General features: G+C 35.5%; 1 protein-coding gene across 1 annotated transcript in view; it reads left to right on the forward strand.

The window, feature by feature from the left end:
• mub (poly(rC)-binding protein mub) overlaps positions 1 to 27148 on the forward strand; it is a 251124-nt gene that overhangs the window by 144995 nt on the left and 78981 nt on the right. Inside the window, exon 3 of the mRNA XM_074086919.1 lies at positions 9498 to 9536. The gene's annotated coding sequence lies outside the window, so the exon portion shown is untranslated. The remainder of the gene's footprint in view (positions 1 to 9497; positions 9537 to 27148) is intronic.

The raw sequence follows: 27148 nt of genomic DNA on the forward strand, positions 1-27148 counted from the left end.
ATACAGACCTTTTTCCGTAACAGAAGCGCATGACCTATAGTCATACGCGGCAAAGTGCAGACGTATAACTTATGGAACTCACTAATTAAATTATATCTTGAATTTTGACACGCAATAAAAAAATATCTACATTCATAACAGTTTAACGAGTATTATTGATGATATTGCCTTATTGCTTTCTGTAGCCCACGACTTTGTCTGCGAAGAATTCGTTTATCGCGCGCCCTCGGGAAATATAGGTACAATTCTCCAGGATAAAAACTATCTTACGTCCATCTCATCATCCAAAATTTTGTCCAAACCGAATTTTATTTATTTATTTATTAAAGGAGAACCAACAGCAATACAACAATATGAATCTGAAATTATAGTGACACAGAGCCAATACAGGATTTTATCACGATTGGTTGACCTGAAGCGTGAAAGCGTAACAAAAATACTCAATTTCGCATTTATAATACTAGTAAGGATAAAAATATTCAAGTTTGAGACTGCTACGAAAGTTGGTTCTACATCGGCGCCTACGCCGTAGCTGTACCAGAGGCCGGTTAGCTACGATCTCACAAAATATGGCGCGATAACTTTTATTATAGGGCTTGTTAATTAATAGATTGCCTTTCACTTGACTGAATTAATTTGTCGAAAATACAAACTGCGACATGGATGCACAGAAAATCCAGAAAAAGAATCTGTTAAAGAATTAGTTAGAGAATTAGTTTTGCACAAAATAACAGTGGCCCGACTGACTTTTGATGAAAGCAGTTTTGAATAACATTCACAAACCAAAAACTACCTAATAATTTCTGTTATTTATATCCAATCGAATTATCCAAACGTTAATTATATTGAATAATTCAATTCACCGAATAGCACTTCAGCCTAATTGCCACTAAATTTTTTTGTACCTCAAAACGGAACATTTGTAGGATACCTAATTACGCTTTCTGTCCTTGTGTCTGTGTGTAGTTAGTCTGGTGAAATTATTATAAAAACAGGACTGTTTTTTAACAACATAAAATTATGAAGTTTCTGAGTTCACGACCAAAACATACAATCTTTTAAAAGTGTATAATGAAAATATACATACACAAACTGTGGATCTTGAAAGTCAAACCTACAATACAAACTTATTTTTCTTAGCTTTTAAATTCGTTCGTATAATTTGTCCGTGAGTCCACTCAGCCGGTTATTTTTCAACGTTACTATGAACACATCGCTCACGCTGCTCTTCGAAATTAATACAAACTGTGTGAGCATTAGAAAAAGTTAATAAAACACACTATTCATGGCGCATAAAAGCGGGATATAATCCCTTCATAACGTGCGGGCAGCATCCGTGGCCTCATTAAAACGGTTAAGCCCCACCTGCGGGTGTTTTACGCTTAAATTCATGAAATAAGTCGTATATATCCAACATTACGGAATTGTTCCCCGGTATGTATGCATGGAACCCTCAGTTTTCCCGTGCGATTTGGTTACGTTTTAATTAACCACATAATTTTATTTAATAAATTTTGGACCAATGAAAAGTGCTTCTTTTCTTGAGTGAAATTCCTGAGTTCCACTAACTTCGACAGGATGGTTCAGCTCCAGTACATTGATAAGGGTAACTTTTAGAATAATCTAAAATAAAAAGTTATATAACATGAGTTCACAGTTGATTCATCATGCTCTGATTTATAAAGTTAATGGTGTTAAATATTCGTATATTAAAAATACGTGTGAAAACCTGTATTAAAATCTTTGAACCTTGAAACCTTTGTGATAATATATTTTCATTTTCAACTGAAAACCGAAAATAGCTTTTTCACAAAAATTTAGACTCGTCCTAAAACACATTCGCTATGTAATAAAAAGAGAGGTATCTCTACACCGAGCCAGTTTCATCCGTCTACAACAATCCCATTGAGGGCACTGCACTCAGGTTCGTCATGAAAGCCACGTTAATTACGACTTTTTACAGCGAGCGTGCCCTGTAGTTGAAAAATAAACTATTGCAAACAACGGGTTTATTACGTCTAGTTTATAGATTTAAAGATTTTCTGGGTAAATGGCCGTAGAAAGAGACAAGGGTTTTATTTAACAGTTTTGTTGCCTATGCCTTTTCTGTTCCACTTCTTTGAAGTTGTCAATTTAGTTTTAATAATAATTTATTTATTTGCAAAGAATATTTGTTTTTTTTTCGTCAAAAGATTTTTTTTATTTCAAGTTTTTATTATTGTTAACTCAAGAAACACAATTTATTTATTTATTTAGTAATAATAATATAATAACAGTTTAATTAATAGATTAATGCAACATAACACTGTACAAATCAAAATAAATCTAATACAAAAAAAACTGTAACCTTTTTGTTTTTCCTTTTTGTACAACAAAGAGTATAAACAAACAAACAATGTATACGATATAATAGAATAGATTTTTTTTTACTTTATCGAGATGGATGCTCGGCTTCGTACATGTTAAAGAACTTCACGTTAAAATCTAGTAGACACAAGAGGTTATAACTGTCCAAAAAAACCTATTACTACTTTCTGATAAGTTCTTGAATCATGGTATATTCGGGATCCTGGGATTCGGGAAGATATGACAAATATATCTTCCTGAGTCCCGACTTCCTCTAACTGATGTAGAGCTTAGGAACTAGATGAGAGTCATATAACATGTTTTTTGTATTATTGTAAATTATTTAAGCGTCTTAATTTCTATAAGTAATTTTTTGTAAATTTTTCTTTAATCTATTTGATCTAGAGATAAAGATTATATTCATCGTCTATACGAGGCAGATGAAGATACTTTTTTCGAAACTCACCGTACGATACTTTTGCCAACTGTACTCTCTCTCTCTCTTATCTTATCTTATCTTGACTTTGAAAATCCATCGCTTAATCCGTAATGTTCGCATATCCCTACCTCACTACTAAATAACTAATTCCTATCTCGATACCGATCTTAACAATTTTAGTTGACCGCCCCACAGATTCGCCCCTCTTCACTTCACACTCCATTTACTCCCAAGTTTCTGTTTATGTTAAACTAGAGCTTCCTGAGCTTCTAAGTAAGTTTTCTTGCCATTTTGCGCAAGAAGAATCTACTGCCACAGAGGTAATTACACTAAATTGACATCAGCTTACCATAAATTAACTTTTGAAATTGTGACGAAATAAAAATAAAAAACCGGCCAAGAGCGTGTCGGACACGCCCAAAATAGGGTTCCGTAGCCATTCCGAAAAAAATAAGTAATATTTTTCTATGGATTTCGTATTTTGTACGGAATCTTCCAAGTTTAGGTATATTTTATACCTTAGGCTGCTATTTACTCTTAAACTACTAGTAATTCTCAAGAAAACTTAACCGTTATAGTTTTCCTTGTAAGTTTTATATACTTTCTACCATCCCGAATTTTTTCAAATTTTTCCACCCACCGGTTTAGTTTTAGTGGGGGGGACGCTCGATTTTAATGAAAATTTGCACTTTAAAGTTGAATAATTTTCAAACTAATCACTGAATCGAAAAATCGTTTTAGCAGCCCCCTAATGGTTTTAAGAGACCTATCCAACGATAACCAACACTACAAGATTGGATGAGAAAAAAAATCACCCCTACTACGTCTACGGGAGGTACTCTAAAAAAATTTTTTTTTGAACTTTTGAATGTACTATTTTGTCGGCATAGTTTACATATATATTCGTGCAAAATTACAGCTATCTAGCACTGATAGTCCCTGAGCAAAGCCGCGGATGGACAGACAGGCATGGCGAAACTATAAGGGTTCCGTTTTTACCATTTTGGCTACGGAACCCTAATTACGATGCAAGTTACCGTAACTGCCGTACAGTTAAGATAAAGAACCTATATCCTAGCCGGAGAATTTAAAGTTACTCTTGAAGCAACAGTAAAGTTCTAGCAGAGTTAGTTGCTTTAATTGTGACAGTAACTTCTTGGGGACTTCGTTCTAGGAATAACTTTTATTTTTATTTAGTACATTATGGCCCTAACAGTTACAAAGGAACAAAGATAACCAAGGAGATATGTTTGAAATCTACAGAGGAGTATGATTGCTAGTTAGCATACAAAAGTGTCTAGGTAAAGTTTATGGAACGGAAATTTTGAAAAGATAAGATGCGGCGAAAATTAAAGTCACCACCGCAGCGTGGCGCATCTAATAAAAGTTCTTGACACTGTTCTTGTTGGACGTAACTGTTAATTTCAGCGGTGTTAAAATATTTTCTTCCCAGTGTACGTTACTCGGGGCGGCAATAAAAGAGCTTACCAACTCGGGTGTTAATCAGATTAACTTTTATTAAAGTTGTGTCGTCGCGAGCACGAGCGGGATATAATTAATCTGGTGTCAACTCCTCATCTTTGTGCCACAATGGTTCACGCCGTTATTACAGCACCTAGCTTGTGTACTAATTGTAATAATGTATTATGACAGGCTCCATTTCCACTTCTGGATCTTTATGGACCTGTTACGCTTTTGCAACTTGATACTTGATTAATGTTCTGTGCCCTGAATTTAACTTTTATCGTAATAACCTTCATAAACAGATGTTCCATTAATTGTATTTTACAAGCTTTTATTTAGTTTCACCTGTCCCTCTGTCTGTCTGTCTGTCTGTCTGTAGTCAAATCTTGAAAGTTAAATTGAACCAACTTCCAGTAGTCGGATTGACTTGAAATTTGGCATACCCTTTGTAAATCACGTGACAACACAATAATCTAGTAGTGACATCCTGGTAGTTCAGCCAGTACCGAAGACCGCAGAACGAAACTCTTCAACGGTTAATAGCATCGACTTGAAATTTGGTATGCAAATGTAGTTTGGGTGACAATGAAATTACAGTCAACAAAAAGTACAGTCAGCAAAAAAGTTTGTATTAAAAATGTAATTTTTGAGGTTAGGTTATTTTTATAATTTTGTCGAAATAAATTTATTCAAAAAATAAATTTGGTATTCAGCTTTAACGTTACCTGTGAAGTAAACTGAGTAAGATCAATGTTTTAACAATGGTTCGGTGGGTCGGCCGTTTTGAGTTCGACACAATGTCCGTAGTTCGGATATCACTGCAAAAGTTTGCTTAGGACGTGAACTCATTCACTTCTATCAATCCCTTGCTCCCATTATTTGTTTACTCCTCAACAATCCAAACGACACATCTACGCTTGTCTACAAGACAGTTCGAACCTTAAGCTTGTTATCCTTAAGATCCAATTTTAGATACCTTACGCAACAACATAATGCCACGATTGATTTTGGATAACTAAAAAGCTATTGCAAATTCACGAGAAGACCTTCGATTTGCAAAAGATTCGAGCGAATGATTTGTTTTACTTTGTTCGGTTCTTTGTGTAGAGTACCTGAAGTAATTATTGCTGTAATCATGTTTTGGAGGATTATTTGGCGATTTTAATCGCCTTTCCTGCTGTTTGGAACATTGGTCTAGAATAGATAATTATTTCTGGGAATAACATTGCTTTGGCCACAGTTTCAGTTTAGGCTTGGATTTGAAACTGTATAGTTTACAGTTGCAGCAATATTTGTGGCCGGAAAAGGTACAAACGAGTGAATAATCGGTCTTTCGAATTGGGATAGCAAAAATCATGAATCTCCAAACGTGTGCGCTATCAGTGTTTGCCGTCCATGTGATAGTGATAATCAATACTTCAATTAAAATCGGGCAATACTGTCATCAGCGTACTCACCCGAGAGGAGCCGCAAATTAATATGCCGTGTGAATATGTTTTAATTTCAATATCCCGGTATCACACGCAGCCAGTCTCGCTTACATCAAACTCTCAAATTAAATGACGTAACTTTATTTAGCATATTTAAAGTAGGCACATTCTGGCTTCTACAGTGTTTTATTCTAAGAACAAGGTTATTAATTCAAACGAGACACATGAAAAAGAGAACTTTGCAGCCTAAGTATTTCAAAATCAATTTTTCTATTTCTAATTTTAATGGGTGATTCGGCGAATTTTTTATATTGATTCCCAAAAATCAAATTACAGCACAAAAAATAACTTACTCTCTATTTTTGTAGATTAGACTCACAAGTGTGTATACTTACACGGCTTTATGAATTTAAGATTAAGGTCATACACGCATATTTTTGTAACTTTAGCCGCATCGATATATTTAGTATTATTACGTTTCAGTCCTATTAAAAAAATTATACCGGGTGTATTAAATAAAAATGTAATTCTTAACGAGTTAACTCCAAAATATATCTTTGAAAGCCTTTAAAACGTAACCTAAATCTGTATCTAAGTTTGAAGCAAAACAATTTCACTGTAAAAGAAAAAAAAGGCACCGTTCATTTAGGCCGAGTTACCACCGCCGACAAAATATAAAGTTGCTTAAACTTAAACAAAGACGAATCGCGAATAACAAAGGAGGCTGCTCTCAATTAAAACACAATTCCGTCGGGTTGTCTAAGGTTTATTTTTCCATTCGTATAAATGATCTCGGTAAGAAAGTTCGCTAATACTAACAAACGACGCGCTAAACGCGGCAACTCTTTGCGCCTCGTACCATTAGTCTTGTGGTAACGACTACAGAGTATAAACTGACGGAGCCTAAGGCTAAAATAGGGCCGAAATATAAAGATAAATGGCCACATAGAATTTATCATACTAATCATGTGTTTCATTCTTCCATTGGTACTAAAAGCACCACACCAAAATACGCTTTGGATTGTAGTTCCCACGAGATCCCAGTGCAGTTTGAAACATTCATAGCTACACACAATTAAATTGCTTTGGAGAGGTATGCTGCTTTCTTCAGGATGTATTGTTTATTATTATTATGAGAGCCCTCTTGTTCTGAGAGGAGGCCTCTGCCCAGCAGTGGGACGTATATAGGCTGGGATGGATTATGAGAGGGAGGCAAATGAGCAAGTGGATCATCTGGTGGGAAATGAGCACCACTGCTTATGAGTACCAACTACTCAAGGAAAGTCATTCACCGTAAAGCTCGTGGCGCAAATGTAATATCACCCATAAAATCTGAATGATCATAAATGTGACTAATACTCCTTATAAGTCTAACCACTCGGCTAACGACTCTCCATCACATAAAATAAAGCCCTTTAAATAACTGATCGCTTAATTAAAGAAAAACAAAACAATCGTGTTGAAGTGTAAACTACCACTAATTATAAAAGCAAACCTGCAGTAAAATTAAAGCGCGCCTTCTTTTATTGCACGGCCACCATTCTTCGCCAGACGCTGGACTAAATAAACTCTCTTTTCTTGTCTTATCTTCACAATACAACCCTATTCTTTTAAAGTCTTAGAATCACTTAAGAGGGGTTAATGAATGTTAACGGTCGGCACAATCGTTGCTTAATTTTATTATGAGATTGATGTAGTCGAGCAAGAAATTGTTTCACCACCCTTAGGTTCAATTTCAATGACACAGTCGCAAGATTCGATGCCTAGAACCACCATAAAACGTTAACCATAGAACGTTATCATAATGACATTTACGTTACTAAATATTCAACACGCATTGTTATACTCGCTGACAATGATAATTATTTAAGGTTTCGTGGGGGGCTGGGGATTAAATTGGTTAATTTTACGGCTATAAACGTTAATAAAACACTGTCACCATGTCATAAGTGATCACAAATAAACAATTCACATGAAAATCTGTTTTCTTGGCAGCAATCTTATGAAAAAAAAACTGTCAAAAAATTATAACTACTTATAAATAATTATACTAGGTACTCAAATTGCTCCTTTTCTCGTATTTCGATTTCGGGTCAATATTTTTTTTATAGTTTAGTGTTACGTTATTCCTTGCTTAAAATGTAACAAAACATTTACGAAAGCCATCTAATTTAGCAGCGGGAACAACGGCTTTATTGGGCTTAGCACAAACACTCCCATCGACTAGTTGTTTGCTTAGTGGAACCATAGTAGAAGCATTGAGGCATTAGATGGAAGCGGCAAACCCAATAGACATTACATTAATCCCGTGCTGTTACATTTAAGTATATGTCCTCGTTTTCTTCGTTGCACGTTTAATAAAAAATCCATAAAACATTCTGATTGAACTTTTTAATTTCATCTATCTAAAGTTAAAAATGCAGCAACATTTCCTCGTCAAATATTTTATAACGGATCGACATAATAAATATACGTTAGCCGTTTATCACGTACCTGGATTCAGTGTACATGCGAGAAAAAATACCCGCAGGCAATATTTGCTAGGAAAAACACTGGGTATATCTGAAAATAATAGTGTGTACGAAACAAAGATAGTGCAAGGGAGAACACGCGCGCAAGTTTTTATTTAACAACTAGCTTTTGCCCGCGGCTTCGCCAGTGTGGACTTTGGTTATCGCGCGCTGTTCTCTCGGGAACTGTGCATTTTTCCGGGATAAAAAATAGCCTATGTCACTCCGTCGCTCCGTTTCGACGTGAAAGACAGACAAACATACAAACACACAAATACACAGACTTTCACATTTATAATATTAGTGTGGATAGCTGGGCAGCTACAAGCAGCCCAGAGAACAAATATTCATATTTTTCATTACTAATACCCGCCCTGCCCGTGGACAAAACCCGGGACCTCAAACTTTGTAATCAGATTCCGTAACTACTAGTACTCGACTACCTGTATCGTCTAGTGAAAGTCAAAGATATCTTTACACTTTAGTATCTACTCACTGTATGCCTTCTATTCTATAATATTATACAAAAGAAGAAAAGAAACAAGAAGTGACAGCGGCAAGGTACTAAAGTGTAAAGATATCTCTAACCTCGACTTTACCTATTTTTTATTTAACACGTTGAATTCAGAACCAGGTCTGAAACACCAGGTCGCTTACAATGCGACTATGAAAAGTAGGTTCACTGTTAAAATGCATAAACATAATTTGATAAACAGTGTTTAGAAGAGAAATTGTGTCGGATGCTATGAAAAAATCAGAGCCTTTTTATCAAGTCACCAAGCTGACCGAAAAGTAAAAAAAATATATTACTGAATGTGTAGAATGTAAAAGCTTCAATGAAAAACATTAATGAATGTACTTTTTTCTGTTCACTCACCGTTTGTCTTACCTACATTAAAACTTAATCAAAACTATCGATCATTTTTATTCCTCATCCCTAAAATATGCACAAAACTTCCTTTATTTCGTGCGGCACAGGGTGCATAAGACCTTGTATTTTACTATGGCTATAAATTTTAAACAAATCAAGCTGTAGATGTACACCTTTAGATTCATGTCAATTGATTAATTATTTTTAATGTTCAAAGCAAAATAATCATATTATATACCTACCTTTACATGAAGCCAAAAAAGGATGTAAGTTTCTTAAACGTGACAGGGTATAATAGGCCCTGTACTGCCACAATGATAGTTTTATGACCAGGTGTACAACGTCTAGTACCGCAGGAATGGGAAGAATAGAAAATCACTGCCGCTTAGAACGTGTTTAAAAATAACCAAACATGAACAAATGTTATTTTGTTTCAGATTGATTGCATGCAACGCATAAATTCTCCGAGTAAAGTGGTAAGTTATTCATGTTATTTATACCGGTTCAATTCCTCGCTGAATCGAAAAATCATCTTAGCAGCCCTTCAATTATTTAAAAAGACCTATTTAACGATAACCCACACTATAGGGTTAGCCGAGAAAAAACAATCACCCCCACTTTACCTACTATGGGAGGTACCCTAAAATTTTTATTTATTTTTTTATTTTACCACTGTCGGCGTGATGGATATGTATGATGATGATGATGACGTGATCCTGTTATCCCTCACTAGCGACATAGGGCTCGTAGAAGAGTTTTCCATTTGGCTCGATCTTGCGCGGCTTCTTCCATATATAGTACTAACGGTCTCTGAGCTTAGCCGCGGGCAGACAGACAGACAGACAGCCGGACAGACATGGCGAAACTATAAGGGTTGACTACGAAACCCTAAATAGTGATAAGCTGCTTTTGATGGTGAAATTACTGTTTTTCCTACTCTTTGTTAAAAAAACATGTATTGTGTAAAAAAATAGTAAAGCTTTGAAATAAGAGCCATGAAGGTTTAGGAATAAATCCAAAATATTTTCATAGCAACTCGCGCCTATGCGGATAAAAGTAAAAAAAAGGTTAAAATCGTTTGGTATCCTGTTCATTCAAGCTCACTTCAGAGAGCATCAATTATTTTAAATCCGGTGCAGTGTAGCCAGGCATAGTTTGTTTGTTGCAATACTAGAAATCGAACTGAAATCAAACGTTGCTTTGAATTTGTAAGTTATTGTATCCGAACAAAGGTTACGTGCAAGTTGTTCGAACAAATAAGATTGTTATTTATTTCAGAGCTGTTCTTAGAGGATTTTATTTTACTGGAAACTTTTAGGGAGCAATATTAAAAATGTAACTAGGAGGAGTGTAAGCTCGCGTTCGAATTCATTTGTATCTAGAATAATAAAAGAACGTCTCGATTTTAATAAACATACTACCTACCTATCCACTTACCTACCTATGTCCAAAAAAGATTAACCCCTTATTAACAAAAAAAAATTTTTTTAAAATACATGTATAAACATGTTTTAAATAAATTATGTTCGATCGTATCTGATAAAGGTAAACTTTAAAATGACAAATGAAGACAAAATTATGTTAAACTAAACGAGCCATAATAAAAACGTCGATAAATTTCCATAACCGATCCCCATGTAAAAGATCGGGTGATCTGCTTGGTAAGACAATCAATCGCAAAACTAAATATATTCCGCTTTGATGTTGATTTTTAGGGTTCCATAGCAAAAATGGCAAAAACGGAACCCTTATAGTTTCGCCATGTCTGTCTGTCTGTCTGTCCGTCCGTCCGCGGCTTTGCTCAGGGACTATAATGCTAGAAAGTAATTTTGACAAAATGGTACAATAAAAAAATCAAAAAAATGTTTTAGAGTACCTTCCATAGACGTAATGTGGGGGTGATTTTTTTTCTCGTCTAATCTTGTAGTGTGCCATTAGGGGGTTGCTAAAATGATTTTTCGATTCATCAGTGATTTCTTTGCAAAATATTCAACTTTAAACTATTCATTTTCATTAAAATCGAGCGTCCCCCCCCCTCTAAATCTGTACGGGTGGGTGGAAAATTTTGTAAAAATTCAGGATTGTAGTAAGTATATCAAACTTATAAGGAAAACTATAACGGTTAAGTTTTCTTGAGAATTATTAGTAGTTTAAGAGTAAATAGCAGCCTAAGCCAACCTAAACTTGGAATATTCCGCACAAAATACGAAATCCTTAGAAAAATATTACTTTTTTTTTCGTAATGGCTACGGAACCCTATTTCGGGCGTGTCCGACACGCTCTTGGCCGGTTTTTTTAATTGCACCATCACCATCCAGCCGTGAGACGTCCTCTGCTAGACATAGGCCTCCCCTAAAGAACGCTACAATGGAGGGTCTACCCATGCTGCATCATCAAATATGTGGCCGCCACTAAACCATCCAGTTCTTGTCTTATCAATGTATTTAATTTTTTCGTAAGTACTACTAGTGCAAAATTTCTCGTCTTGACTAAGTTTCCACCTTAACGTCAAAAGCAACTTAAAAATTTGTACAAACGTTCGTACCACCTAACTACCACATTACCTTATAACTTTGTACTGCAGTGTACCGACACATAAAGTAGAGTACAAAGTTTGCTATGGTCAAACTTACCCGTAAGGATGCACATGGCGACACTAAAACCCACTTTACCTCCATATAACTTTGACACTAACACAACTTAATGACCAGTAACAACACCTTATTCATTTAGGTATGCTGAGTTAATAGCCTCAGTTAAGGAATCCAACAATAATGTTATAGCGATCTTAATATGTATTTCATTTAACCAGAAATTATTAGGTTATTTTCGCATACGTTATTAATAAAACGTAGATGATACTGAGAGTTATGTCAACTTCTACATTTAAACTTGATGATTTAACAATAATAAGTACCTATTAAAACCTACTTTAATATTTTTACGTCTGACATTATATTATTGAAAAACAAGCGCGAGTTGAATGCTGAATGTTTAATGTCAAATGAAACTGAGTACCTACGTCGAGGTCAAAGATATCTTTACACTTTACTAGTAACCTCTCCGTTGTCACTTCATGTCGAACTTTTGTATAAATTTGACAGAACATACGGTATTAAAGTGGAAAGAAATCTTTGACCGTACAAAGATATCTAATATATACTATATCAATTTCGTTATAATTAAAATTAAGTTAGTTATAAGCAGTCTAGAAAACAAAGCAACGGTATCATCACAAATAAATTGTACTACCGGTAATTTACTAAAATTACACAAAACCAAATATTGAAATTCGGAACCAAACCGGGAGGGAATATTCGAACCGAAACAAAAAGAAAAATACGGAAGCATTGTTGTTAAAAATTCAACTCTCGCATTTCGAACCGGTAACCGCAACCAGTTTAATTGGCATAAAAATAACGACGTCGGTAATTGAAATTTGCATTACTTAATTAAAACACATGAACGAAATTACTGCAATAATCTCCTTTGACACATATTTAAGCCCTAATTAGTCGTGATTTTGGTTTTGCGTTTTCATTCGAATGTCCTCGGTGTAGAATAAATGTACCTACAGATTGCGTTAATATTTTATTGCAAAAAAATAACAAATATTCTAGCTTTCATTACATTATTTGATTGATTTTACTCAATCGTACCTACCTATAGTACAAGATTACATTACGAAATCTTTTTAAGATCAAGATGTAACTTGAACCATTAAAAATACGTAAACCTCGATTTACAAGGTTAGTTAAGAGCAAAAATAACCAAGTAAAAATCAAACTTTTCTACTATATTAATACTCTACATCCCGATATTAATATTCTAACAAGAGCTAGGAAAATAAATAATTATTATTTAGAAAAATATTGATATAATACTAATTTTACGCCACAAATTGCGGCCAGTGTCCGTAAGACTCTAGATTAAACTCGCATATAGATCGTAAATTAAAGACCTATCAATATGAATCAATAATCATTATCGACGTAAATCTAGAAATCGCAGAACGGCGACATATACCTACAGTTATAATTTTAAATTAAAACTCAATTTATCTAAAAGAGAACATATTACAGGCCTAACAAATCTTCTTAAACTTAATAGTAGTCAGTCACCGTTATGTCATGAGTATCCGTAAAAAAGACAGGAAAATCGCAAAAAGGTAACGATTTTTCCTAGCTGTGGGTCGCTAAAGTCTATCAATAAAATCAAGTTTTAATAAAAAATGGGTTAGTACCTATTAGTCAAATCTTTTTACACACAAAATTCAGTCAACTCGTTCAAGTATACAACATTCAAAATATTTAATTATATTTCAATCGGTCTGATTAAAAAAGTAAGTGTAATTTAAACTTCTGTGCAGACGCTGTAAAGGGGAGTTTTAGTCGAGATATTTCATATAGTCATTGTTGGCGGGAACTTATGCGATATTTCCCCCGACTCCAGGATTTATAATCACCACCATGTTTCATTAATATCCGGTCCATTTCCCGATAAAACCTGGCGCACTTGAGAGCACAAATTGTTGAAAATAGTTTCTACATTAGTTGCCTATTTTAAAAGTTCGTATCTCTAATGCTCATTGTACCTTATTCGACGTAAAGGAATAGGGATGTTGGCACCACGTACTTTTTATGAGCTGTCAAAACACAATTCTCCCATAGAGTTTGAATGGAAATAGCAACTTATGACGTCACTTATTCGCACACTCAATCAACTAACTATTTATTTGTTTTAAAGCAGCAAAAAATCTAATTTTGCAGTTAATCTAAAATTAATGTGGTGTTCAGGGCTAAAATAAAGCGTTTTTTTACTGGAGTAGTGTCTTCGATTTATTTTATAATGGTTTCAACTTCCCTATTTACCCTTTAGGTAAATGTAATTTGTAAGTCATTCCCTGGAATTTAAATAGTAAAAAAACTATACTTACTTCCTTAGTCACGTAATAAACATCTTGTTTACTAGTAAAGTCATTTTCATACGTATTATTTTTATTACATTGCAAAACAGACTCATCCTTTCCTCTTATGATTCACTGATTACATTGAAGGATTTAATTTCTATAAACAATGACTGTGTGACTCTATCCTCATGCAATATTTTAAACACTAACGTTTTAGATTATAAAATGTCGTCACCTTTATTAGAATGGCATTCAGCGTCGCTAACTCGCGATAACTGCAGCAAATTCTTTCGAACTTTCATCAACCTACCTGAACTGAACGGATCGCCGTGACCAAACCACCCCTAATTAGTTAGGCATTCTCGCGAGAAAACTTCAATTAAAACCGTCAAAGCGGCCACTGGCAGTTCCGTTTGCCTTTTTGTTGACGAGAAAAGTCAAAGGCGCCGCAAAAATCGGAATGAAGTAATAAAATTTCCGTTGGCGAGTCTTTTCGAAACTCCGAGGTTACTTACTCGTTCCGTTTAGCCGAGTATTAGTGGTACTAGAGCGATTTAGTGTTCAGTATTTTGCTGCTAAGCTGCCCGCGGCCGTGGCATCTTTCGTGGATTGAATTGGCTATTATCGATGGCTGCACAAAGATTAGCTTGTTGTAGATACTTCCTTACTTAGTGGTCTCGTTCGTGTGGTATATTGTTTGCAAAAGCTAGAAAGTTTCTCACATTGTGTTATTTTTGAGAAACTAAATTCATGAATAATATCGCTCATAAATTAAAGTTAGTTGTTTTTAAAAACAACGTGTCAATGGCTTCTGGTCAAAGACCAAAATTTCGATTAGAATTGCTCCTCAGAAATGCTCTAATATTACGTATTTATTACTTAATAAAAAGGAAAAAAACAGTTCAGTAGTTCAACACATTACCTCTTACGAGTAATCCTTTTTAATTCTGATTGGTATGAAAATTTAAGCTATAATAAGCTATCTTAAGCTCCGTACATAATAATATGTTAGAAATACCTTAAACAACATACATATTTTCATGTTTATCCAGAGGCCGGGACAGATTGTATAATGGTGTGTTGATTTCGATGTTGATATTACATGTTGTAGATTCTATAACGCAACTAATATAAACAACCAATTAAAAAAATCAACCACCAAATCTACGGGTGACAGTGTGTTAATTGCGTTATTTTAAATTCTTTTTAAAGAATGGGCACCAAATCATAATGCACACTGGTCATAAAAAATCAAGCAGTGAATCCTCAGGAGAGGTCGCGGCGAGGCACGAGGCCGATGGAGCGGGCACCCGCGGACGCTTGGGATAATCTCATTGAAAGATTTGATTTTCCGCCAAATTAAATAAAAGTAATGAAATACTCCCTCGAGATTTTCTCAGCTTCAAAACGAATGGATATTCACAAGGGAAATTGATTTGACCTAACTTTGTTACTTGAATATGGGTCTAATCTAAGTGTTTAAAGTTTCAACTTTTAGTTTTACGTCAAATACATATTGTGAATACCTGTATCAATAAAATATAGTGTCAGAAAGTATAGTTTCCCCATCACCCACTCCATCTAGGTACTTAATAGAATATATTTCCCCACCGCTTCCGTAAACACGTAGTGATTTTGTTATCCTTGGCGATTGACACCCGAAAAGTACACAATGAGACTGATGCTTCCACCGTTGGCCGTTATGGCGTATTGATAGGTTAATACGTTGACAATATATGATAGGTAAACCTTATAATAGACTTCGGCGCTTTGCATTGACATATCAAGAAATTGTAATCCTCATGACAAGGTAGGTAGCAATTTTATTGTAAAATAGTGTAGCCATATTCTCACATTACGTTATCAAAAGTAAACTGTGTAACTAATTGAAACCTGGCTACAGTTGAAACGCAAAGTTTGTCGAGGGGTATAAGAAAACCGTGAATATGAAACCGTAAGAAAGTATTGTTTTAGAGTCCGAGCTGTGTCCAGTCTCTTTTAAAATAGGACGAACCCATACCTTCTCGTAGGTGAAGTAAAAAAAAACTAAGTAATCAGATCAGATAGGCTCAAACTATGAACTCCGGCTTATTTTCCCTAGAAAATCATCATAAAAGTTCACTACTAAACCTCAGCCCACCACCAAGAGTGTAGCGACTTACATGATAAAAGATTAAGAAAACAGAAACACAACTTCACAAGCGTCAGTTATTAATGTTATTATTTCGTAACAGTGACTGAAAAATACAGAGAGCATCACAAATAAAAGCAGCACTAGCTCCAACTTTTAGATTTTATTAGTGCCCAAAGTGCAGTATGTTATGAGGGGAGACGCGTCCGGCCCCCGCGGGGTATATTCCGTACCTCTTATTCAATTTGCGAGCGAATCAGTTCCGCCAACCCGATTATCTTTCACGTTCAGATTTATATGCTTACAAGAGATCCTTGCGAGATTTAGGTACGTACTCGACTTTGTAAAAATCGTCCCCGCATTTTTGTGTGGGTGCCTGATTGACATCTCGGGTTTTTTATTGGGTGAGCTTGGATTTGATTCTATAAATAACCCGGTCATTATATTAAACTTGAGAATCGAGTAATAATGTTTGTGTATTTGGGTTGAACGTTGTATTAATATTATAAATACGAGGTGAGTATGTCTGTGTGCATCCGTGTGCGTGTTTGTTATCCGTTCACAATAAAACGGATGGATAGGTTTGGATAAAATTTGTTATGTAAAGGTAGTTGGAGTTTTCTAGAGACATGTAATGTTGCGTTACCTATAGGTAGGTATGAAATGAAGATCACTATTTGGGAATTTAATAAAGTCCCGGAATTTCAATTAGACTGCCAGATATAATGGTTAACGTGAGCGTAGCCGTGGGTAAAGGCTAGCAAACTATAGTTTAATTTTCTTAACTATACCTGAATTAAAACTTTTTAAAATAATTATGAAAAATCGTAAACCGTATATACTAAAAGAGTAAGATATGGAAGCGCAGTGGGACATTAAGAAAAGTCAAATATTAGTAACTAGTAAGTAGTAACTAGTAAAACTTCAAAGTAATGCCCAAAAACTCTATCTCTATATTTCCAGCCAGACTTCGTTATGCCAAAAAATTAAAAAATATACTCCAATCGCAGTCTAACAAGCAGTCGCTCTGTCAATACGACGACGAGACGTTGAAAATATTCCTTTGCAGTGAAACATTATTGCAGTAGCGTTGGCCACTATGTAGATCCTCTTTATTGGCTCATTGCACTGCAGAGGCGCTGTGAGAAAGCAACTAGTAAGTTGCTGTAATGGGGAATCACTTGGCACATGTACAGAGCAGAGCAAGAGGCCACTCGCTTCCGTAAACATTTGCCCAATAATTGCGAGTCTTCAGTTACGCTGCTAGAATAAATATCCCCGCTCTCCGTAGGGAATGTACGACCGGATGCCTTCAACACAAAGCATTTCTTTATTGGACGAAAATCATGACTTATTGTTTTATTAGCGAATAACTCAGGGCAGCTCACTTTTTTATTCACAAACATGACGCTCTGAGTTTACGGAAAATTAGCGGAAGACAAGTTTATTTGTTTATTCGTTAAAATCGTACCTACTTACTTGCATAAATGAAGGATTATAATGTGCTGTACACCTTCTCATTTTACGAGCAATTATTAACATAAATACTGTATGGAGTTACTGCCTTCTTTAGCAACAAACAAATCGATGTTGATTATTTTGGCAAGCTTATTATTTTGCCAATGCCAGTTTGATGGGCACATTCGCGCCTAGAATGATGTAGGGCAGGTACGTTATTCAAATGTACAAATTGATCAATTATTTATTAGTATTTTTTTGATGACTCACACTTATTTATATTGAATACATATTACTATTTTTTACGGAATTTAGACTGTGATTACCTTTTATAAACTCTCGATATTCGAGCAATGCATGTATCATTATCACTAAACTAAACGTAACTAAAGTTTAGTCCAGCAACGGCTATATTCATTAGTAACTACCTAACTACGGTTTAATCCTACTAAACCTTTTCCGATTTATTGCTATCTTCCATTTTAATAATTATTTATGAGCGGGCCATTTTTTTCGTAAAAGTTAATATCCAAATTATTAAATCAATTTGAATCACCAGCGGGTTTCAGTCCATCTTCATCGAATACAGTTTTAACGAAAGTAATTTCGCTGAAACTCGTGAAACATGACCGAAACGACTGACTCGTTATTTTCGAGAGTTAATCATCTTTATCGACTACCTTGCCATTAAAATCAAGATGAATTCCATAATTTCCCAACGTTATTGCGTAGGCCTGGAAAAAACTTCTAACTGCCAGTATTTTTTATTTTTCCTGAAGAATTAATAAGAATGAGAAAGGTAATATTCTGCCTATTAAATAAGTAATTAGATCTGTATAACAACAAAAAAACATCCTTTTTATCGCACTATAGTCAACGAGTAAAAACTTTAACAATGCTTCTAAAGAACTAATTTTGGTTGCTTTACTGTAGCGAGTAAAAACTTTACGACTTTAAACGTTACTTAGCGAAAAAGCGGGTAGTAAACAATAAATCAGAATCGTCAAGCACTTCCGACATAAAAGAGAAAGTTGTAGCATGGTCCATTTAGCTGGAATTCAAAATTAAATTAGCATTTAGTAGGTATCAGTTGGAGTTGGTCCCTCATGGGCCCGATCGCCCTACCTTCATGTTTATTTATCAGGTTCTTGAAAGGATACGGTTAATAATATGAGCTGGGCTTAAAGAATTTGCATTACTAATTTGTCGCTTGAGCCTTGTTCAGTGAAACGTTTAAGTATCAATGGAGAATTGGAGAGTAATACTCGTAAATGCTTTTAATTTAAATGTTTGCCTGCAGGTATTTGCAAACGGTTTCTAAAGAGTACTCTGACTACAGTGTTTTTCGTTCTAACACGAGGCAAATTTCAGACATTAAAGATGCTTGTACAAGTAACTGTCTATTAAAATGTCATACCAACGTAAAATGATAAGATAAATGATAGCTAGTGATAGTGGCGACCGCGAACCGGAAGATGAAGAATTGGCAAGCCTCCCACTAGGTGGGAATTGCGGGTAACCGGTGGATGTAAGTGGCGAGTTGTCGTTCATTGTGGTGTTCTAAGGGGGAGGCCTTTGTTCAGCGGTGGACGTCTTCTGGCTGATGATGATGATGAAATATAGCTTTTATCACCTACCTACATATCTGTAATAATCTCTCAGTGGCCTAGCGCAGTAACAACTCGATTCCCACCGGAATGCCTATTTTTTTAGCCTACTGCTCGAAGGATGGTTATGTTTTGGAGCGTATGTAATTGTATGCATGTATGTATGTATGTATGTCCAATTCTTTGGTCCTCGTTACAGCCTAAACAACTAAACGGATTTTAACATATAAGGTAAGTATCATTGGATTTGTCATAACTGTCAGAGTGATAGGCTATTTAATATTTCAAATAGAAAAGTAAGTCTAGTGGTCTAGAATGCTGTAAAGTAGGTAATTTAAAGTTCATCAGGCGGGACCTATTTAAATCGTGACCAGCTCAAAAATTCTTAGTATTGGGTCTCGACTGTTGAACTTTAAATTAGCTACTTAACAAAGTTATAGACTATATATTTATTTAAACAATGAATTTTTACATAAAAATAAAAATAAAAAACACATAAAATTAACTAAAACGGGCTTCCTCTTCCAAAGGCAGCGCAACGCGGGACATTGTACCTAAGACGCTAGACTATATAGACACTAGACTTATTTTATTCCTTTTAGTTTTCAAGGCAGTCGGGTTTTTTTACTTTAAATATTTATTAGGTACACTACTTCGCACTGCCTAACGAAAACTTCACTTTATGCTATTGATCTATAATACGTATTACTAATTCTTTGCCTTTAGACGACCAGATGGCCTATTACCTACGAAATTCGATTTGTCCTGAACTAAGCTTAGACTCTAGGTCAATTGGTGTGAACAACTTTAGACAATCAACAACAGATCCTTGTGTGCTCACTTAAAAAAGCCTTAAAAAATCGAATGCATACGAAAATATCCACGATTCATCGGTGGCTATAAGCCATCAGCCATCATTCTGCTACTGTAATGCGCGCGTCGCTAATACAACAACATTTATCTGACAGCGCCCGTCCTGCCATGTGACAGTGACAAGTGCTTCCGTGAGTGTCGGCCGTTATGCTTAACAATAGCTACCCTACATCTGTTCTGCCCACTATCGCATTGCGAGCCTTTCTATGCGATTTGCAAAGGTTTCCTATCCCGTCACGATATCGTATCTTGTTGATGCTTTCAATAGGTGATAACTAGTTCACAGTCACCCTTATCAGCAAGTGAATTCATGTCACAAGGCAAACTTCTGTTGAAACAAAACTGTCGACCGTACCCACTGTTAACTGTCATCAAAAGGAATTTCTAGTTGCCACTACAAATAGAAAACACAATTCAATGAGACAAATAATTTCCGAGTGAGAGACAAATTTTCTCATCGCACCAAGCGAGAAGTTCATAATTATTTATTATACAAACCGCGCCCCGCGATGCAACTTTAATTAGCACAATGCAGCCAAAAATTATGAAATAGATTTGACCTGACATAAAAGAATTTACGCTTTTTGTTTTCTAACTTATAAGTACTTAAATATGATACGCTCATATTAGCTAGTTGTTCCTCCCGATTTTCATACTTATTTATGTAGTTAAGTAAGATAATCAAGAAGTTTTCATTGTAAACGTCAGAACATTTTAGTTCAAGAACAGACCCTATAAAGTACAAGTTTGTATTATAGTTCACTCTCGACTATGGGGCGATGCTGTAAAGTGATTAGTCAAGTACCTACCTAAACTAAGAGTAAGATGATGATTTTAAGTAATACAATTTGGAGTTTGCTTGCTGATGCGAAGGGTACTAGGTATATACTGAAACAAGCGTTGTATGAGCTCGGCAGATATAAATAGCATTATAATAAGTTTGAATATTGTGGAAGGTATAGGTACTGTTAAACGGACAAGTCTTGACGATAATGTAATATTAGATGGTCAGAAAATAAACTCTAGCGTTGCAAGCACGATTGGTACAAAACCATGATCGTAAGCTTAAATCCCAGCGTGATTAGTTAATTTGTTATTGAGCAAAATCTATCGAGGCCCCAGAATTAAACCCAGTCAACAAGGTGAAGTCCAGTTGCAGCACTGGCACGAAGTTACCTGCTGCCCAAACCGCTGACTCTGTCAAACTGAAAATTAGTTTCACAATTCTGATGAAAAGTTTAATTGGTTCCTCAAAGCCAATATGTGGCAGTTTCTGATAGTTCAATCGAAAAGTTCATGCGACTGCTTTGGCAGGGAAGACTGTTTAACTTTTGTAATGATGTTACCGAGGACAACACGAGGTACTTGTCGTTTTGGGAGAGATCTAATTTATCAATGGTGGCAATTGAACAAGTCGTAGTGTGATAAAAGAGCACTTCGTGAGGAAAGTGTTGATGCTTTGATAATGACATTTATAAGCTCAAATGTAACAATTATGTCATGCATCAGTTGTTTTGCATTTGTTCTAAAGCACAATAAAGCCGAGTCAAAATTACCTACGATCCATTTTTTGCACTTTATTAACCAAACTAAAAATCAATAAGACTTCAAAGCTTGCAAGCGTCGTAACCAAACCTTATTTAAGATTAACACCATCTTTTTTACATACGTAATTCCTTGTCTTAGTTAGAACTAATTACTCTAAGCATTAAACTAATGTTGCTATTATAGCTCTGAGTGCAATTCTTTCGAGCCTGTGCCCCAGAATCTGATTAATAGCAGCAATATTCGCGTATGCTGCCCGTACGGACCGCAAGAATTGTTCACAAACCCTGCTAAAGTTTGTTTTCTAGGTCGTAACTCATTGCCGCGGCTCCTATTAATATTTTATTGTACAATATGTAACTACGTGAAATGAATATTAAATTTGGCAGCGCTTGTTAGAACCAAGTGGGTAAATCTTTTGTTTTGGCAACCATGTCTGTTCTGTTTCATGGTTTTATTTCACAACGCTTCAGGATATACAACGTACTGTACGTAATTAAGAACAGTTAGTAAAAAAGTTAGGACTTTCCTTTTTTGGCCAGTGATAAAACATAATAATTATATTCTTTATTTCCTACTAAGACAACATTTTAAAAGGCATAACGCTTATTCTACGATCCCTGGCTCTAAATACAATGATCGCTTAGTCGTCAATTTACATTGCTAATGATGAACGTTAAATTAATTTGTTTATTTTGCATTAAACAGAGAGAGACACTCAGATATATGAAGAATCAAAAAAAGTTAATTATAAAATGTCAAAATAAAAATGCTGTTAATTAAATTAAATTATTGATAGTATATTAATACCTATGTATTGCTCTTAATAATTGTTTGACCCACTTACTTATTGCCTAAAGTAGGTTAAATGACCATAAATGAGAATTAAACGTATTGTTAAATCGGATTAATTAAGCTAATCAGTAGCCTTTGATTCAAAGCTAAATGATGTTCCAAGAAGTAGTACCTACTCGTGACTGCAAACCGCGATTATCAATTAGATCAAAACAAAAAAAAATACTGTTAAGTTCAATTTGACGCAATAAGGTAAACGTACGAGTGCTCGTCACTGTCCCAATAGTTGGCATCTTTAGTCATGTCATTATCAATAGAGATGACAGCAGGGTGTCGTCTATTGGGCATTAGCGTGTCGAGCACTTGGACGTTTACCTTACAATTGGAAAATGCAAATACGATTTAAAACATTAAAAACGAATATCGCTTAAAATTTAAATTTTAATGTAACTAACAAGTTTATTGTTATTTTTTTTACAAATTATCCACTCGTACCGATTCGCAAAGGAATCTCCACCAGATCCAACCGACCACTTTGCTAGGAGCCTGCTGAGTCTTATGTTTGTGGAGGTCGCCTATTCAATCACGCTCACTGCATCTTTTGACTTTTCGGTGACATATTATTATATATCCTGCTCAGATTCTGTCCTGCACTCATAAAAGCTAAATCAGTGAAATAACAATATTTAAGCATAGCTGCCGAACAAGAGCGCAACAAACGGATTTCCAAATGAAACATAGCTAATTTCCTTTCTTATATTAGGATTATATTTCCCTAAATTCGGGTTAGCCATGTTTGCGGATAGATCTACGGGAGCTATTGAAAGCGATCGGTCTGTCGAGGAGGGTATTTATTTAGCGGTCCCACGGGATGAAACAGGGTCGTGGCCAGCGATAGCTTATTTGCCAATTTGCATCATTAATGCCCCGCGCATAATTGATTTAATATGCAAATTTAGCAACAAAATTTTGTTTGTTACTTACTTTTACATTACACTTAATACTGATAACGAGACAGTGTAATACACCTACTGTAACGAGTAGTGGTTAGTGATGAACGATTAATATAAAGCTAAAGGTTCGAATACATGTAGGGGCAACCGTTTCTCTACAGATAACACTTTATGAAATAGGTAACAAATACATACGTGCAGTAACACCAAGAGACTTTATTATTTTTCTACCGAAGAACTTGAGTACCTTAAATAAAATAACGAAAGTAAGTTGTATAAAAAGTATTAAGAGAAGACTGCCAGCAACTTTACTAGCCTGCAGCGGTATGCCTTTCGGGTGCTCTACGTACTGTAACATAGCAGATTGTAGTGCTTGAAGTGTGTAGACCATATTTCCCTCGTGCCAGTCCGCAATATCAGCGAGTGAGATAATCGGATTAGAGCATGCTCCTAGAAGTTGGATGCCGAAGTTGTTCGAGGAAAGAATGTCGAATGGCGTCTTGGCGTCGTTTTTTACTAGAGCAATGTCGAGTAACTCGAGATTAGTCAGGTCATTAGAAAAGGAAAGATTTTTATTTGGGATTTTTTTACACAAAACACAAACATAACACAACACAAAAGTCAGTACAAACAAAATTCGAAAATTCGAGACGATTCCAATTTCGAGAATTACATTAAGGACGTGTTTTGTGTTAAGGGTGTGTTCACTCTTTGATATAAGTTCTCGAAATTGTATGTAATATAATTATGTGTAATGCCGTCTTTGTCTATGATGTTTGGACCGCTTATATTTGTCAAATTTGCATCAAAACTTATTATAAAGTGTGGCTCTTTGGAGTTGTGATGGCACTGTCAAAGTCAAAGTCAAAGTCAAAATATCTTTATTCAATTTAGTTTACTGTTATTACCTAACTAGTCGGTAAAAACGTGAGTTTCTACTTTTAGGGGCTGTTTCACCACCCATTGATTAGTTTTAACCGACGGTTAAATGTGATGCCGTCTCTATTTGTTTTGTTCGAATTGAATGCATCATATTTAACCGTCAGTTAAGACTAATCAATGGGTGTTGAAACAGCCCCTTAGTAGTAAGTTGTTAAACGTATTTAGTCATCTGTAGACACTCTTGGATTTTTAATATGTATTTAAGTATGTATTTATCTATATAATTATGTTTATCCGCTGCCTGTATCCATGTACTATACTGTACTGTATCCTGTACGGCTTTGCTTAGTTTGGGACTAGGTCAAGTTTCCAATCCGCACTGGGCCCGCGTGAGAACTACGTCCCAAGTGTTCTCATTTTGAGAGGAGGACTATGCCCAGCAGTGGGCCGTGTATAGGCTGAGATGATGACGATAATTCCATAAAAAAAAATGTCGCACCTACGATTCGGACCGATTAGAATGAGTACCCTAAATAAGACGGCAGCAACATTTTCTTCCGCCCCGAGTGGCTGATACCCACGCTACGCCACTGATACCAACTAATAGGTACATATAGGTATGAGTTTAGTCTACAGTTCCACCGCATCCTCACTAGATCGACCCTGCTGTCCATATGTTGTACAAGTGCCATGTAGTCATAACGGAAAGCTTATTGTCCGACCAAAACACACGCTGTTATGATGCGTCTCGGAGTGACAACAACGGCCATTTAGATAATAGCTATTTTGACATGCGAGTAATGCCGCCAGATGGATGGTTCGCTTTGTTTCATTGTTGCTTAGAATTTAAGGTTGTGTTGAACACGGTTTTTAACCCACGGCAAAATATAATGAATGTGTACTTACTACTTACTCGTAATTTTTACTTTTTTTTTAAATAGATTAGGTTAGTCATCATCCCAGCCTATATACGTCCCACTGCTGGGCTCAGGCCTCCTCTCAGAACACTAGGGCATGGGCCATAGTTCCCAGGTAGGAATACATTTTTTTTCAATTTTTTTATCAAGTCTTCCCAAACTTAGTTAATTAAATCAAATCATCATCATCATCATCATGTCAGCCGAAAGACGTCCACTGCTGGACATAGGCCTCTCCCAAGGCTCTCCACTCAGACCGGTCTTGTGCTATCAAATATTATTTTTTTATTAAAGCAAGCTATTTTGCTGACTCTACTTTTATAGATTTAATCCAAGTAGGATTTGACATCTTTAATTTTGTTCTTGGATTATCATCCCACGCGGGCCCAGTGCGGATTGGGAACTTCACACACACCATTGAATTGCTTCGCAGGTTTGTGCTAAATATATTTACCAAATTTTAAATCAATCCGTCACTAGAAGTGGGTGAAACTCGACGAGCAAGATTTAAAGAGAACTTACTACAAAGCACATTTCAATTGAAATAAAAGCCTATAAATAAAAATAAATAGTTTGAAATATTAAATTCCATTACACATTCTTCTGCTTTTTAGAGAGATATAACAATCGGGCTTTATATTATGTCACGTATTTAGTAGCAATATCCTCCAAATCGTCGTCGTCGTGTCGTTTAATTGTAGCGGTCTAAGGGGGAGGCCTTTGTTCAGCAGTGGACGTCTTCTGGCTGATGATGATGATGATGACGATGATCCTTCAAATTTCCGACTTTTTTTAACAGATGTTGTACTTGGTTTTTTTATTTTGAAAATAATTTCAACATATTTGAAATCATTATTCAATGAATGTGTACTTTATAAAGTACAGCTAACTACCAAAAGATCCATCCGACCAAAGTTAAAAACAAATATGTGTATACGGATTTCATGGACTTAGCTATAAAGTCGTGTACAGTACCTACATATTTTTGTAACTTTGACATTCGGCAGCTATTCTTAATGTAAATTTGTTCTTTATATAGTACGCGAGGACTCATGGGGGAATAGGAATAAGTCTCTAAAATGTAAAATATCCCGTGTCTCCCCTAAAGCTTGTATGTACCTAAGTAATCGACACTGATATGGGTAAATAGGTTAGACAAGTTTGAAGTTTGAGTACAGGTCCTTTTCGTTAATTTGTCTTGAGCAACAGCTATTGAACATTTGATTAAACAGACTTTTGATATATTTGTAGTCGAGGTTTGTCGGGAATATTTTGAACCAATACGTTGTTGAAACACGTGTAACTCTCACAGTGGTTACATTGTACATCAAAAACAATATTATTGAGTTACAGTGACGTATGTAATATCTACCTATTTGTGTGACAATAATAATGTCTGAAATGAAAATTCAAATGTAAAGGGTCCCTACGCCTCTGGCTTCAACAATCGATGACTTAGTAGTTTTAAAATTGAGTTGTTACCCGAGTTAGTTGACCGGTAAGAATGGTGTAGTCAAATTCCAGCTGAAAGGAGAGCTCGGTAGGTAAATAATAATTTATACGAATAGCGAGAATTTATCATCACCGGTCATTCTAAGAACGAGAACCGACGCTTGCTCGATGAAAATCGCGCGGTTTCAATAAAACTTTAATGATATTTGTTTTCAGACAGGTGTTAATCATGTCAATGGGGAGTGCACATTGCTTAATTATCACGTTAATAAAATCGATTATTAAAATATTTAAATAAGCAATTTAGAGTCGGGTCTATAATACGCCACGGCATTTGAGCATCAGACACTATCCTTGATTCCTTTTAGGGATAAGTTCGCCTTTGTACTTTTTTTGTTTTGTTGTTTTCATTTGTATTGTTTTTGTGTTTTATGTACAATAAAGTATTCACATACATACACTATGGAATTTGGAGATCAAATTAAGAACGAAAAAAAAATTATACTTAATCAAGTATACCTAAATTTCTAAGCCCTCGCGAGGTCGAGGGCCCTCGCATGCGTCCC

Source organism: Choristoneura fumiferana, chromosome 4, assembly GCF_025370935.1.
Source record: "Choristoneura fumiferana chromosome 4, NRCan_CFum_1, whole genome shotgun sequence".
Taxonomy (NCBI): Eukaryota; Metazoa; Arthropoda; class Insecta; order Lepidoptera; family Tortricidae; genus Choristoneura; species Choristoneura fumiferana.